This window comes from Plectropomus leopardus, chromosome 9 (genome assembly GCF_008729295.1).
Source record: "Plectropomus leopardus isolate mb chromosome 9, YSFRI_Pleo_2.0, whole genome shotgun sequence".
Classification (NCBI taxonomy): Eukaryota; Metazoa; Chordata; class Actinopteri; order Perciformes; family Serranidae; genus Plectropomus; species Plectropomus leopardus.
This window is the reverse complement of record NC_056471.1, coordinates 12,736,225-12,753,990: the sequence shown is the minus strand read 5'-3', so window position 1 is coordinate 12,753,990 and position 17,766 is coordinate 12,736,225. Positions and strand designations below refer to the sequence as shown.

General features: G+C 39.7%; 1 protein-coding gene across 2 annotated transcripts in view; it reads left to right on the top strand.

Moving 5' to 3' along the window:
- unc5a (unc-5 netrin receptor A) overlaps window positions 1-17,766 on the top strand; it is a 162,015-nt gene that overhangs the window by 28,195 nt on the left and 116,054 nt on the right. The window lies entirely within an intron of this gene.

Sequence of the window (17,766 nt, the reverse complement as noted above, 5' to 3'; positions counted from 1 at the left end):
GCACATTATGTTAATGACTTGGTGTGCCAGAGATGAAGACTATTTTAGTGTTTTTACTATCATCTTATTATGCAGTATATTGATACCCAGGTTCAGGGTAGTTTCCATGGTAGCCACTATATTTGATGGCAGTGGCTGCAGTCTGTTGCATTGGGATTTACTATGTTGTATTGGGAATTAGGAGGGGAGAGCTCTCCACATCTTAAAATAGGCCAGTCAAGGAAGGTGTGAAAGCACAAAAACTTGGCATTACCTGCACAGACTGTTGCTCAGAAGCTAACAAATTGCACAAGTACACCTTTTTTCCCTCCCCCATCTCTCACTCAAAGCAAAAAATGTTGACAGACAGCTCTCACATTTTTCCGGAAATAAAAGATTTCGTTCCTTCTTATTAAGTTGAATTCTTATTCCCGAGGAATAAACTACAACAGAGCGAGCGGTAAGCGAGATCTGAGAAAGATTGCTCTCCCCTCCCTCCCCTTCCCGCTAAGACAGCTCGTCTTATTATCTCCTGAAATGGCAAGGTTACAGTACCTACAGGTGCAGAGGAAGGTGAGTGTGTTAGCTTTTTATCTTTAAACCAGTCAACCTTAACAGAGAAGCACAGCCACTGAAGTCTCATCAGACTCGGTGAGGAATAAACATTCTCTTATGTACAAGTTTTTGCAATTCAGCGGAGCTACTTAGATGGAGAAATGGGAGAATGTTGAAATATATTAGGTGTGTTTAATGGACCTGGAGAAATACTAGGAAAAACAACCTTGGTTACCTCTGGCATTAATATAAAATTTATGAGAAGGATTTAGGCCGATCTCCTGCAGAGCCTTGAGAAGACGTTGCTTTGTCAGTCAGCACACGTTTAGCATAAATCTCTCACTTCTCCTTTTTCTGCAGCCACCTTGAATCTCCCAGCATTTACTCCTTCCTGCTGTTGTACTAGGCTCGGATTGTCATCGTTTTCCTTTTGGTTGAGGTTTTAGAAGTTGTACGTCTTATGCCCATCTTTTTATCTATTTGAAAAATCTGACTTTTGTCAATGATGCCTAGATGGTCATGGGGAAAGTGATCTAAATTTTAGTTTACTTCGTTTGACATGATTTTTTTAAATTAATTGCAGTCTGTGATACTATTTGCCTAGTGTGGCTCTTTATAGCAAAGTAACATTTAATTGCATGAGCCATTATGTTGTCATTTTGTTTGACCCATTTTCAGTTTTCTAAAAAAACTTTGTTAGATTTTTGCTTTCCCCTACCTAAAGAAGTATTTCACTGCTGGAAAGATGGTCTTTAAAAAAAAAAACTAGGTCGTCTATGCAGTAGAAAGATGCAAATACTATTAAAATTTGTGCTACATGACCAGAGAAGACAGGGAGAAAGGACTGTGGCACTGCTTTTGCTCAAGAGTTAGAAAACCTACAACTCCCTCAATTCACTGCACTGGTGCAATAAACGCTTCCGTTGGAAGGTGATGTGAACTAGTCCATTTGACACAACTATTTCACACAATAGCAGCTGGTGGTAATGACAGTAGTTTAAATGTTAAGCTAAAACATATTTTCAAAAACATTTTTCAGAAATAGAAAAACAGTACAAAACAGTAACAGAATATTGGTTCATATTTGATCACAGCTGCTAAGTTTGATTGTTTAATCTCAGTGTTTTCAGCCTTTGTTTTCACTATGTAGGAGACAGTATAGGACCCACTTCCTGTTCTCTCATATTACGGTTAAACTGAGCACTAAATTATGTTTCTGAAAACATTTTAAGCGGAAACATAACCTTGATTTATATTCAATCAGCACTGCCTAGTTTGGTTTGAGAGCGAGAGAGAGAGAGAGTGGCGGGTCTCTCACTTGATCTCTTTCTGTTCTGTTGACGGATAATCTGAAAATGCGAAAATGCTGCCTGAAGTTCGAACAACAGCCTGAGAGCGTGCAAAACCCTGGGAGGGGAACAGAGATATCTGGGCGTTGGTTACATGGAGGGAAGTATAATACAGTTTATTCACACATAGTACTCATGTTGTTATTATTCATTAGTACTGGTTGAGAATTGGCAGAGTATCCCTTTAATACATTGTATGTGATTATTGTGATCTATTTACACACTCACCCATTTCATATATTCATTTATTACCTTAATAAAGTCGTAATATTGATGCTTGTGTTACTTTTTCTTTTGGCACTTATTATTAACGACGTGTCAGAATTTGGACTTATTGATTGCGCCCCATTTGCATTCACATGAAGGCAGTAATAAATTGAGCCATTTTCCTTAGTACAATAGTTAGGCTATCTGCCTGTTAATAGGAGAGACCTTTTTACAGGTGAGGCAACTGTCGTCTGTCTTAATGTGATTCATGAATTTTGTGAATGGACTCTAATGAGCAGCATATTTCAATCAGCTCAAGGATCAGGAGCAGGGCCCTCTCCTCCTGCTGCTTTTAATGGTAATGGAAATTATCAAGCAAATGGTGTGGTACATTCCTTTCTTAAAAAGTTCATAAAGCCACTTTTTCAACCATCAAAGAGGAGTTTTTCAGTGTGATTACCTTAGAGTGACCTCCATAAATAAGAGCTGGAGGAAGGCCTTCGCATCTGCCGCTGGTTTTCATAGCCATAATTTACTTATGGATTATAAATGCTCATATTTTGTATAAATTCACACATTGCTATGAGCATCTGTGTGCTTTTAACTGTAGTTGAAAATGTACTTAATTATATTTCAGTCTAACACACTGAGCTTTAAGCCGCAATCTCGTGGTCTAGAAATTCACCCATGAGAGAAATAGAGAGCTATAAATGAAACATGATTAGATATTCCTGTTTATTCATTCTTGGCAAGAGATGGCCAACAACATACATCATCAGTGTAGAACAATTTCACCAGAGAATCAGGCAATTAAATCACTAGAATAGCACTGCATGTACTGTAGAAATGTATTGATTTATTGATGCATCTTGTGTCTCCTCTAGTTATGCAAGTACTTGAAAGGACAAATCAGAGAGGCAGGAGTGATGATATTTAATAGAAAACCATGTAGTCACTCTAATGAGTTCACTGTGCTATTTATACATTTATTCTTAACAACCCTTTTACTCCTTAGTAGTCATAAATGGCTCATCCTACTCACTTTATCACCACGAGTGCATGTTATCCAAAGCTCAAAATGGCTGCTGTCTGAGGCTTTGTTTGCACACTGCCTGTGCTGTATGTAATTGCGCTCAATAGGTAGTAAATCCAACCTCGTAAATCAGAGACCCTTCCGCGGTTATGAATATGATCAAGCTCGGCCTCTGTGAACAAACATTTACCCAGGTCTTGTGGACCATGATGCACCTGTCCCAGAGAGACAAGCCAGGGATCAGGACCCTCGGCGGGGTTGCTCTGAGCTGCTGGAACTGGTTCAAGGGTTTGAGCTTAAAGCTATTATTAGGACAAGGTGTGCTCTTTGGATTTGTTTTTACATGGACTCTCAAATGACCACTAATCCCAGTGTTTAGCTCAAATGTTTTTTATCAGCAGCCAGGCTGGTATTAATGGGAGAACACAGTTACTCTAATGCCGGCCTTACGCCAACCGACTTTTCAAGCAGTTTCACTGTCAGACTTTTTTTCCAATGTTGGAGTAAAATAACAAGACTTTTACCTTAGTTGGTACACGCTTCTGTGATGTCATGCTCTTGATATGAGGTGTGCTAAGTATTTTTTTTATGGAGTTTGAGTTCTGGGGAGGATAAATAATCAGTTAATCCATTCAGAGCTGATGAGATCGGATTGATGGATGAGAGGAGCAGCTGCTGCATGGCAGGTGAAAATAAACTTTTAAAGCCAGTGAAATGTAAGGTTTGTATACAAATACAATGTATCTTTATGGATAACATGAATGCCAAACTGACAAGAATACTGTGAACATATGACACCTTTTTTGTGTTTCAAGACCAATCTGTTTTTGTCGACATGTAAACAGTAGGTAATGTCATAACTCAAACGATCTCAAAGGAATCTAGTAGTAGTCTTGCAAATGATGACCCTAAAAGATCTCCAGTCTTTGCAAAATCTTAACGCATTTGACTATAGATGTGAGAGGGATTCAGTCTTTAGTCTTTTGTAAGTATTTTCAAAGGCATTACAGTAACAGAGGTAAAGGCTTATTCAGTCTCAGGGTTTTAAGGCGGTCACCTCAACTGGTTTCACAGCAATTCTACTTTTAATATCTTTACTGTTATTTCAACTAATTAGTATGCATGTACAATTGCTAACACCATCTTGTAATATTTACTGTCTCCTATAATGCTGGTTTTTTTTGTTTTACTTAATTAGACAAATTCAGTCAGTTGGAAAAAAGCAAATGGCATAAACCAGAAGTAAAGTTAATTGCTTCAGAATAAAGCCAAGTCTTTTAATTAACCTCTTTAATGAAGGCAGTCACATCAGAGTTGAAGGAGAAACATGTCAAGAGCAAATCATCAGGTTAAGAACAAAAAAACAAAAGAAACTGATTTGATATCAGAAGCTTCTCGATATTAAAAGCATTCAGCCACTTCTGTGTAATGCTGCTATTCATTCTGAGAATCGAGCGAGCATCCCGGAGAGGCAGCCATGATTAATTTACATCCGTTAGAGCTGGAAAGAACCAACAAACACCAGGCAAGAGCCTTTCTTTTGCACTGAGGAATGGTTTCCTAATGCCTCTTAATGCACATAGGTCAACCACGTAAAAGAAAATATCATAAATCAAAATTGCTACCATATATCTTATATTCAGGCCCTCGGGTAAATGCTGTGCATCATAATCTGCTCATAGGTGCACTTTTGCCTGAGGGATGTTGCTTCTAGAAGTCATATCACCCCGTTTGTAGAATTCACCTCAGGATTTACAGCTCCTGATAAGAGTCCACTTCCCTGGTTTGCAAGAAATGACATTTACTCTACACACAGGGGTGGACACAATGACACAAAAAAGGACAAACACACATACATTTCATCTCATAATAAAATGCAAAAGAATAATATGGTGTAGGTTTGCAATTGGACCATATTCCTTATCGATTAATCTGATTAATATGAATGCAAATTTATTGATAAGTCATCTGGTCTTTTAAATGTAAAAAAAAAAAGGAAAGAAATATTGCTGTCCCAATTTCCTAGTCCAAGGTGATGTCACTAAGTTGTTTTCTCTGACCAGCACTATAAAACATGCAGACATTCAGTCTATATAAGATAAAGAAAATAACTTACAAGTGAAAAGCTGGAATTAGAGTGCATGCATTTTTTCACTATCCATTAATCACATAATTATTTTGTCAATTGTTTAAAAATAGTGGAAAAAGGTTCATGACAAACAGTTGAAAACCCAAATGTGGTAAATAGACTTTATTTGTAAAACAACTTTCTAGTCTTCCGACCATTTAAAGAGCTTTCAAACTACTTGTCACATTCAACCATTGAATCACACGGTCATACACTAGTGGCCGAGGCACATAAGGTGTCACCTGCAACTCCATTAACCATTCAAACGCAGTCATACACTGATGACAGACTTGCAGACTGGAGGAGCCGGAGATTGAACCGCCAATCTTCTGATTCGTGGGTGACCTTGAGCCACAGCTGCCACACAAATACAGTGGAGACCACTTGTATGGGTCAAAAAGCTTGTGACAGAATCATTCCTATTCAAATTCTTAAATAATTTGCTGATAGAAATTAAAAAGTGTCCATCTTGGGTCTTTCATGTGTGATTACATATGAAAAATATAACTACAGTAATTCTATAAATGTATACTTTTTCAGTTTTATTCTTGTGATCCTTTGCAGCCTCATGTCTGCTTCCTGCTGCGTACCTGAGGTTGGTGCTGAGCGCACAATGAAATCATGTCTGCATAAAGAAAATGACAATCTGCCAAAAACAAGCCGACAAAATACAGCAGCGAAACTTGGTGTTCCTCAGGCTACCATGTGTAGTCTAACAAAAACAGTCAAACGAAATGGTTATGACGGCTAGTGTTGTAGACAGGAAACAAATGTAAACGGGGAAATCAACTGTGGCTGAAGACAGGTCACACAATGCCCCACATTACTTTGTATTCATGTAATCTAAAATTCTAATCATCAATAAATATGCAAATTGTAATTACATGGTAATCTTAATAGTATTAAAGACAATTTAAAAAATCATCCACCTATAATGATCAATTTGACTCAACAGAAGTGATCACTGTAAGAAGTTTCCATTATATGTTCATTTACAGTGATGTAAAATAGACAAATGCAGTAAACTGTCGCATTGGAACAAGCTAAAACCAGAGGTTATTTGGCATTTTTGCCTAAAAATTTATTTTAATGATCAATCGATGATTAAATAGTTGCAGATTATTTGTTTATCCATTAATTGAGAGACTGACTTACTGTTTCTTGTCCCTAAGAAGAAGCTTCATTTATTGTCCAAGTGGTGAACATCTAAATTTCTCCATAACTCTACAAGTTTACACTGCATCTATGAGTGAATCCACAGATTGCACTAATTACATTTCATTTAATTGATTATAATTACAAATATTGCAGTTATAATTACTGCTGTGATCCTATAGTCTCAGTTACTATCTCCAGATGTTGGTGTTGACTGGGACTGACCCTGCTAACTGTTAGTCTGGATGACTGAAGGACTATTGACATGTACAAGACTGAAAGCATAATGATGTCCTCAGATCTTGATGATGCTGATGTTATAGCAGACTTGGAATCGCTATAAAGCAGGAAGGTGAATATTCATGCCGTCCTGGTTTCCATATGAAACATCCTGGAATCCCGCGAGAAATATCAGTGCACTTCTTGAAAGGTTAAACTTGGTTGCACAGCTCCAACCTTCCAAGTATCTTATCAAATAGTGAAGATAATAAATTGAGTCTGGCCCTGGAGGGAAAAGCAAGTGGGACCTGTCTGTATTATTAAAAAAGTAATTTCTATAATTCACAAGTTTCTGGAATTTAAAGAGAGTGAAATATGATTGACATGAGTTTTTTTTTCTGCAAATTTCATGGAAGAGCAGTCAGAAAAGACAAAACCATTGTCGGCCCACGAAATAACCGTCTGCTCATCCCAGTTGCTGCTTAGGTAGAATGGAGGAGAAAACAACTCATAAAGCTGGAAGAATCCCTCCTAAGACTGTTTCAGTTGTGACGCTGCGCTGTGTACACCTGTGTCATGAGGATTTGAAGGAGAAATTGGCTCTGGTTCAATTTGCTTTGACAAGATTTTGCCACAGTGTTGAATTATAGTGTTATTCAGCACATTGTTCATTACAAATGTTTACTGTCTAGTTGAAGTTTGAGTGTTAATACTTTGAGAGGAGCATTAGAACTTTCAGTACTATGTTAAAGGGACAGTTCCCTCCTAAACCAAAAATACCTAATTTTCCTCGTACCTTTAGTGCTTTTTATCAGTTTGAATTGTTTTGGTGCAATTTGCTTCAACTCATGGATGAGAGGATCATGACAGAGTGAGATGTAAAAATGAATTGCCTTCTCCTCGACTGATCTGTAATGTTAGCTCAGTGGGGCTACGTGAGCTCGCAGTAGATGCACGCTTCCTTCTGCGTAGTGATATGGTTGGCAGACGTAGTTTGGTAGAAAGATAGTAGTTCCTATATGAAACTGCTGACAACAAAGTCTGTGGATTATCCTGATTATCTTGGGTCATATATGTGTTTGTATACTGTATATATATATATACACTTTGAGCACCACCAGCCAAATTCCATCTAGTTACATTATATTGAAGAGAGGGCAGACATCGCTACGGCCGATATCTCCAAAAATCTACAACTTGCACGAAAACAATCTAGCTTGATAAACAGCACTATAGGTAAGAGAAAAAATATATGCATTTTTGATTTTCGGGTAAACTGTCCCTTTACTTAATTGAGAAATCACCCAATGAGGTCTCACATTTTTTCCCTCCTTTATTACAGGAAATCTACTAAAATCTAGCAAAGTATGTAAGAAAAAAATGTGTGAAGGTGACAACAAAGAAAATGATGACAGTGTGGGTGGCGTGGTAAGAGTGCTGGATGGCTTCAAGGTTAAGTGACATTTTCTGTTGCAAACAAGAGAAAATGGCTTTATCAGATTATCCAGTTTATGTAATCGACAACACAATCGGGGTCATATAATTTTATGATCCAGTCCTGTTTCTCAAGATACAAGCATACATCTCCCTCAAGTCCTATATTCTCTGTTGACAAAATGTTTAGGCTGCACGAAAAAGCTCTTCATACTGAGGTCAGCTTCAAAGGTTTACAAGAAAGCAAACTTTTGAGATGCTATTTATGAACTGTGTTCCTCCCACATGAATATCCCGCAGAGTTCTGTCACAGGCAGATTAAAGACATTGATTCACAATGGAGGAGAAGGGTAAAAATAAATGCATCACATAATATTAAGTCAAGGGTGGTGCACGAATCACTGCGCGAGAGCATATTTGCTTTGTTCATCACACCCAGCTTCGCTCGACGGGCCCAATCTGTCCCCTTACAGATGGCTCCAGCAGAGGTTTACGCGGGTGAACGGGTGCACAGGGCAGGTGGATTCAATCAAGCCATCTAATGGAATGTAAATCTAAAAGGCACCAGGACCCAGGGATCACGTCCTGCATTTAGTCATGCCCTTCACATGGTGGCTAAGTGCAGGTGCACATCAGATGACACCCCAGTGACACGGGGGGGTTGAGGGAGCAACGATCTGCATGCAGAGTTGAACAATTGCGCCAGAGAGACTGAGAGGGTGGTGAGATCATAGCTGGGATCATTCAAAGCTCGTGAGGCGATGCTGAAAACAATCTTTACTACTTTAGTGTACCACCTCCCTCCAAACTGTGTGTTCTTCGTTATTGTTCTTGGAGGTGAAATGTAATTATCCTCTCTTTGGCATGGAGGCTTCAAGTGATCCAGAGGTGGACGGAAGCCAGCTCAATGTGGATCAGGCACACCAGCCCCAAGGAGGCCTTTGCCGACTTCAGCCTTTTATGCGCTGCTGAATATTCCTGCCCACTTCAATACCCCAGGGTTGGATCTGTTTATCCTGCAATGCTGATAGCACAGCATCGAAGGGAGTGAGTGCGAGACAGAATGGATGCCTCTCTGATGTTGAAATGTCTTCACTGAAATGTCTACATTTAAGGTGGTGTATCTGTGGCACAGAGCACCTAATGTGGCATGGATGGAGTGCTTAGCTGCATAGCTAAGCACACATATCAAGTGGGGTAAGAGACGGAAGCTGAGCCTGCAAGACATTTACAAGATAAATATTACATTCAAGACAAGAACTCTGCATGCCTAAGATGTAGGCGGCACAGAATGTTTTCGTTGTGGCATTTCTGTCAGAAGAATGCCGGGGTCGTTATACATCTCCGCAACTGTGCTGACACGAGTTGTCCTGTTTCTGGGAGAGGAAGATTCGCTGTATGGGAGATCTTTAGTTCTGACTAAATCTCAGCCACAGTGAAGTGATGGAGAGACATTGTTACCCGGTGATATGCGTCTATGGATTTTTCCCCCAGTTGCACTCTGCAGCAAGCCACTTTACTGTGGAGACAGCCTCGCTTATACAGTACGACATTCTAAAGCTCTGCTGTTTTTGGCATTTTTTCTACATGATGCTTCATTTGGCATTCTGATCAGTTGTTTATTAAAAGATTCATTCAGAGATGAAGCTGTAAGTCTTAACACAGCTCAGTAGTTGTTTTTTTTTGTGATTTTTAAACAACATTTTGAAGTGAAATTGGAAAAAAAAGGCTGCAATTCTGTGTCTAGCATGTGCAGTGGTAAAATTGCTTTACATTATGTCTAATGGTATTTGCAATATCATAATTTTGAAGGGAAAAATAAGAAATGGATATTATTCAAAGCACTTCCAGTCTGCAGTGAATGCAGGGATTTATCCAACTAGCAATTTGACTAAGGACTGATATTAAAAAAAAATAATTAAAAAGCTGTTTTGTACGCTTATTCAAAAAAAACCCAACCAACTGGATTTCATTCAAATCTAATTTTCCACCACCAATCTAAATAACTGATAGGATTTCATCAACAAATCCAAACCAAAGAGCAGTTTGCAAAAATACCTCCTTCCTTAAATTCTGTGATAATAATAATCTAGAAATAGCAAGCACTGGAACAGACACCTGTTATCATGAGCAATGGTTCTCGCCTCTTGCAAAATTAATCAGATAAAAATTCCTTCAATATACAGACATTGTATATTGTTCATTTCAAATGTAATTTTTGAAAGCACACAAAAAAGTTATAAATGATTATTCAGTGGTAGTGATTGTTGTCCTGGGCTTCCATGGAACAAACAATACAAAAAAAAAATCATCTTTGTAACCTGTCTAGTGAGAGTTATATGTTTAAAAGATATCCATGTGCACATTTACCTGCTTAATCAGTTTTTTCTAAAACTTGGTTAGGTTCGGAGGCCTCAAAAGGCCACTGCTTGGGTTTGTGATCAGATTTTCAAAGGATATTGCGCCTTTATTTTTAAGGCGCAGATTTGACTAATTCTGCCCTAAACACATCTTAAGGACAGAATGAAGTGTCTGCATCAGACTGTATTCGTATTTTGAGTGTTATTTGTGCAAGTTTCTGCAGAGTTCTCCTCTCTCCTCATTGCATATGCATTGAAGGCAAAATCCCCAAATAATACAAGACAAGTTCACAGAGGTCGATTATGTATTTTGCTGTATTTACTTATCTCATGCTTTTTGTAAAGTCAGTTTTTTGGGGGAAATTTACCTCTGAAGAGCAGGTGTGAACATTGCACAGATGGGATTTACATGAGCCAAAGATTGTTGTGAAATGAAAGACGTGTGGATTAAATATAAACTTGTACATTATGAAAAACAGATTATAAGAATAAAATTAGCCTCCTAATGTATTCATGATTATGATATAGGTTAAGATTTTATTGTTGAAGTGAGAGTGGATGAATAACATTTTGTTGATTAGTAACCATTTTAATTTTAGTTGGCCAAAGTGAATATTTTCTATCAAGATCACTACTTTGTTTTCTCAGCCTGATGATCACTCACTAAGCTTAGAAAAGAAATCTCACCTCTGAACTGCAATTACGAGCTCTCCTTGACTGGCAAGTGTTTCTGGAGGGCAGTACCAGTTGCAATCTAGTAGCTGACTGCGTAAAGCCTTAGTAAAACAGATGGTGAATACACAGATTTTGGCCATAAACTCAATGAAAGCATTTGTGCACATTTTCTCAGTAAATCCGGCCCTCAGTCTTTTTTAAATGACAATAAGAAGTGTATCTGGTCTTACTTGTCCTCAACTGTGCATATGTGATGATGTTGTAATAGTTAAGTACAGTAATGATGTTTTGTAAAATTTAAAAGTCACCAACAAAAACCTGACCTCAGAGTAAATGCTGTTATAGGGAGTTGATCAGGATTTCAATTAAAACTTAAAGGTAGTTTCTCTTTCTTACTTACTTAGTATCTAAAAACACACTTTGGTACACAGTAATTCATGCTGCTTCCCTGCATTACCACCCTGCAGCTGTAAGACATAAGCATTATGTCTCTGTGTAGTACAGCATGAAAGCGCCTCCAGTGGTCAAAAACTTTGCATTAGACCTTTAAAGGTCGTTCAGGAATATGGCGCATATCATGTACAGAAAGACTTTGTTGCTTTTCAGACTTCATAGGCAGCTGTAATGTTTTAGACTCAACACTGTCCCTCTTAGCTCATTCATTAATTTTTAGTTAAGTGTGCTGTCACTCTACTATATGTCAATTAACTGGAGCGACCTTGGCCAACATCCAGTCTCTTTAGTTGTCCAGTCTGAGCTGGAACCATGCCAGCCTCCTTTGCTTGTTGTCCAACCAGAACCAGTCACAGCGTCAGGTAGGCCGGTCCCAAAGCACAGTCTGAGAGCCAGCAGGTTACCGGCAGCCTATGTTAATGTCCATATGTTCACGATTGCACTCCGCTCTTATCTCCTCTGGACACAGAGCTGCTATTCATTCATTTGTCATCCAATACCCATCAAAACGTAGCAGGGCTGATTGGGATTGTGACAGCACCCTGCAGGATATGGCAACGTATTTAGATTCATGTTCAGTCTTGAAACTTTGATGTATATCTTGAAACGTATCAACCAACTAAAGTGTATGATAGAACAGTACTGTGCAAGCAGTCGCTGACCTTCCTTAAAGGTCTTTTGTGTGGCATCTAGGGTGATGTTGCAGATCTGTAAATATATAAAAGCGGATGCCACAGTCCTTTTACTGTTTTTCTGTCATGTAGCACCAATATTTCAACATCTTTCTGCTGCATAGACAAGCCTTTTCATGTCAGTGAAATATTTGTTTGAGTTATCTTTTTTTTGTTTCACCCCCCTTTTCTCGTTTTTACTTCTTCACTGTTGATCAGCTGTTTGATCAGCCCTCAGTCTTCAGTAAAAAGGCTAATTTTAGAAAAGCTGATTGCATGTGTGTAGTAGTCTATGTAAAACACATTCTAAAGACTGAGAAAAAGATAATGAGGTTCAATGAAAAGGCGATGTGTAATTGGCAGTTTAGTCACTGTTCCATGAAAGGGCATGGTGAACTAAAGCTGTATGTCTAGTCCAACAGCTGCTTTATCCACTTTGATCGTCCAATACTTCTGATGTTGCATGTTTTCTTTACATTATGGTAAATATTCACAAAGCAGAATTCTGCTATTTATGTTATTTTTGTAGGCTTCCTCCGTGAGCTTCGATGTCTCTTTTGCTGCTGTTCAACAGCCGAGCTGGTGCAGTCACATTGTAGCTGAATGGATCACTCTTTGGCTGATTGCTGAGCTATTATGATTTGATACATTTGAGCATTTCATGTTCCAAGTTATTTAACTGAATGCCTCCTCTTGGTCTTTGTGCAACTTTGATACAGATGCATTTTATGATTTGCCAGGTTCCTGCACAGTGATTTTGGAGAGCCAACAAACGTGGATGTGCTTTGAAATGCAGAAAAAGTGTGTTTTTGTGATGAAGCATTGTGTGTAATTACTCATAAAAGCTACTCAGTTACCGTAATGCTTGAAAATATTATTTGTTTCTTTTCTCTTTTCTCTTTTTGTGCGTGTGAGAAGTAAGATGCCTGCCACAGGTTGGGTACTGGTGAACAGCCCTCAAGGGGATACATTTAATTTCTTGGGGAAAGAGCCGCATTCCTCTTTTCACATATGATATGGCTTCTCTTTATGTATTACTCCCAGCGGCCCAATCAAAGTAGGTTAGCACATTCAGACCCATACCTTTACAATGTTTGATTCTGGGTTCAATCACACAATCATAGATATTGTGTGCTATTTTTTTCCCTTTAGATCAGGCTTTTTTACTCTATACTTTACTCTGCTTTAAAGTGGTGTCCATAAAGATCACAAACACACCCACACAGTGCCCATCCTCAGGTAATAAATGCCTATCATTGATCTCCATCGCTGTGTAACTCAGTGCCCATTGGAGCTGATCCCTCACTGTTATTCTTACAGCAGCGACCATATGGTGAGCACTTAGTGCCACCTGCCTCTGGTGCTAACCAGGGGAGATGGGGAATGGGATGCTGGGGGGGAAAAGAGGGATTGGCAGGTTCGGCTGCCATGAGAGCAGGAAATCACAAAGTCTCCAAACTGACTTAATGGACTTCCTCTGGTTGGCTGTGCCGTACCACATGAGGGCTTTGGCTCCAGCAGAAGTCTTTTAGCAGAGGAACTGGGGTCTGCAGCAACATTAGCAGGGTGATGTTATTCTCCGTGCCTCTGTGTAATTCTGCCACACACTACTATTATTTAGTGTACCTTTGGCTCTCTTTTATCCCATCCTTGCCCCTAGCCATGTGAAAAGCAAACAATTATAATACCCTTAAAGTACAGTGTAAACACAGAGCACTTAAAAATGAATCATACTTATTTGCACTTCAGCCTCTTAGCATGCAATTATTTTGTATGGCATCTGGCATAAAAGCCATCTCCTATCTTGGCATATTAAAGCGTCACTTACAGCAGGTGCATTTTATTTACTTGTTTGAAAAAACAGGATTCTTATCTCGCAACAGCATCAGTCAGCAGTAGATGTGTTGAAAATGTTTTCTCTTCTGCTTTTATTATGTAATCAGATAAGCTACAGTATAGAAGCATACGTTTCCATATCTTAAAATGATCCTCTTGTTTTTTTTTTTTCCCCCTGTTTAAATGAAGATAAATCTTGCTGTCTGTATGCACTGTGAATTTCACTGCTGAATTGCAAAATATACTGTTATCTTTGCCTTACATTTAAGATTCCTCTCTCTTAACTCCCACTGTGTACACTTCTGTTATCAGACTCGGTTATCTTTACAATAACAGTCTCTCCCTTGGCTTCCTGACTGTATTAGAGTTGGATTTTGACCCCCTGCAACAACGTCGCATCTTGAAATGTGAGCTGAATCAATACAGGAGGGAGCGAGCTGTCAGTCAAAAGACAATATCACTTCAGATGCATTAGTGTGCGTCAACTCCTTCACTGGTTATCAGCATCATATTGACAAATCACATCTGAAAAGACAATACTGAATGTCAAATCAAAGATGCTTTCTATTCGCAAACTGCTTCCCAGTGCTCACACGTGGAGAGGGTTGCTCATCATGCGTCAACGCTACTACAGTAACATTGTGCCACTAAAGCAGAGATTGCTGGACAATTTGTCTTTTATTCAGTTTGAACTATACAAACCAACATCTAACAGACATCTCTGGAATCCCATAGCCGCAGATGTGTGTTACAGGACAATGCTCGATAGTGTGCTGCAGTAATGAGCAGACTCCTGGCCTCCTAATTGCTTGCTGGGCCTGTGCATGGCTCATCAGAGAGGGGCTTAATTGGCCATCACTACCCAGGCAAGCATGAGGCTAAGGCTAGCCCTGTTCCTCCCTGCTCGCTTTTACCAAGATGCTTGCAGAATAAGTAAGCAGCTCCATTTATTCTGCATTGCTGCCACTAATGAACACAGTTTAGCCCAGAGGTCTTGATCATTGTGTCGCACTCCATCTTGGTCTTAGTGTGTTTGGTGTGTTTGTAACCACGCTTTGTTGGTGTTGTTCCAGTGTTTGGTCTTTTTTTCTTCTTACTGTTAAGCATCAACGTAATGAAGTGCTTCCCGGTTTTGGTATTGGGGTCTCTAGTGCAAAGCTGACTCGCTGAGAGATAAGTGTCTTCAGCTGCTGGCAATCAATTTATTTGCCCTCTAATGTTGAATACGTGTGTGGAATGAATACTGAAAGACATCGAAAGATGGAAGAGGGAAAGTGAGTTGAAATTGCTGTCTATGTGCATTCCTGTTCTGTCTGAGAAATGATCCTTTCAGAGGGACTACACAACTCTTCATGGACCATTACACTATCCTGAAAAATACAATCACACATGAACATGGAGCCTATTCCAATAGACGCCCAGTTAATGTTAAAACATCAACAAAGAAAATGACATGATTTTTTCATTTCCACACTTGAGCAATTATGCTTTGTTATTACTTTTTACTCTGTCCTGATGAGCCAGATATCAAAACCTGTGAAAGGAAAAATTGTCTGTTTCAGGTGTGTCTCAGTGTTGATTTTAGAGGTGAAAGACATTCTTGCTCCTGTCCTTGGAAAAGTTGCCACATCCCTGAAAGAAAAAAGACACCCACACATAATGCAGTATTGATTGGTGCTTAAATCAGTTTGATAACAGCTTTGTCAAATCAGCTCTTTTAACAATCAGATTAGAGCTTTTAGTACAATCGATCTGGGAGGGATTTCAAATCTTCAAGATGACAGTTACAGAGAGGCACATAGCTAGAGCCTGGCCACCCATGAAAAGGATCTAAGCCTGCATCCACTGTTCACAATCACTTTTCTTTTACAGTGCTGCTACTATACAGAGACAATCTGAAAGCAATTGCTGGAACAGAAGGAATAAAGCGAGGAATTATAACCAGCCTTGTGACCTGAAACAGCAGTTGCTGCTCCAGTAACAAACTCCAAAGATTCTTCACAGTACATCACACAGATGTGGCAGCCTCATCTGCACACATCAGAGGATGAAAGTAACATTATTTTACTCTGTGCTCCTGGACAATAGAGGGCATGCAACCAGGATCAACTTGTCAGTTCACCGCGTGTCTCCCAGCACAATACCATGATATCGATTCTTGTAGCTGAATTTAAATTAATGTCATGCAGCGTGACACCCAGATGAAACAAATGCCACCTGAAATGCCATGTACGGTAAATAAGGACAACCCCTCAGCGGCCAGATCATTAGAAAATAAAGCGCACGGTTAGCAGTTGCTATCATTTACACTCAAAGCAAAAGGTGTTATGCTGTTGCATCCATTATGTCAGTATGGTGGGTTAGCATGCATCTGGGATAAATTAAAAAAGGCTTTATGAGTCACCACATCAGTTGGAGAAATGGAGCAAGCGAATGGAGGTATTCAGTGGTAATTGCTGGTATTCTCTATATTCGATGTTGAAAGGTACTCTCCTGAGCTATAATTCTGGTTGCCAAGTCAGCGAGAGGCGACTGTGAGACTGCGCTAGCTTGTCTCTCGGGCTTCTTAATTGGCTTTGTTATTGCAGACCTGTGCAGGGTGAAGGCAGCCAGAGAGAATCTGGGCTTTGGTATATAAGATACAGAGCTTTCGACTGTGACCCTCCTCCCAGGGGCAGAGTGTTCACAGCTGCTCTCTCTGGAGAAGGTGACCTGGCTTTGGATCCCTCTCTGTGCATCTCCCAGCGGACCCACCCCCCTCCATCTGCCCACCCACCCATCCGCCCCCCCCCCCCCCCCCCCCCCCCCTCCTCTCCGAGGTCATCTTCTGCGCCATCATTGAGTTTTCTCCTGCCCCCCTTCCACCCCCTTCTTCTCAGCACCCATTCGCTCGGGCCCAGCAGGGAGTCGCTAATTCTCTCCGCTCTGCAAATTTCCACACTTTTCCGGCGTGGGATGCCAACACCTCTTCAGCACCTCACTCTGGCATCACCAACCCTCCCACCAACACACACTAATGCATATAAGACAAAATTCTCCACACTGGCTCGACCCCGCACCTACTGGGCTTTTAGAAGTGAGAGAACAGGAGTGGCATACGTGACAGTCATAACAGAATAGTTCTGTATTATTTTGGGTCCTGCCACCAACGCATTTGACATATTTACTAACAGTGATGTTCACTGAGCAATTCTTCTGCTGACCACTCCTTTCAAAAGCTTAAGAATAAATGACTCTCTGGCACTAGCAGCGAGCTTTCAATGAATGATGAGGGAGCATATATCTCTGTGTGTGTGTGTGTGTGTGTGTGTGTGGTGTTTGAGTGTAAAAGAGAGATGAAATACAAAGTGGGTGGCTTACTATCTTAGGGCAACACAAAAAACATGCGCAATCAACTCCCTATTGTAAGTTCATATTGACCCATTTTCTATTACAGCTTATTATCATTAGCCTCCATAAAGCTTTCATTTCACTGTGTGCCAGTGTGCCTCCTTGTATATGACGCATACACTATATGTCAGCATGAAAAAAAACACACACATAAGATACATTTTTAATTGAACTTTGCAATGACATGGACTTCTAAAGAGCTTTCAAGTAGACATGAGTGTGCATGTGACTTGATTATGCAGCATTAGTCTATTTATTACTAGGAAACTGCTTTTGAGCTGTCACAGCTAAAGCTGTTGCGCTCCTTGTAAACACAGCTTTG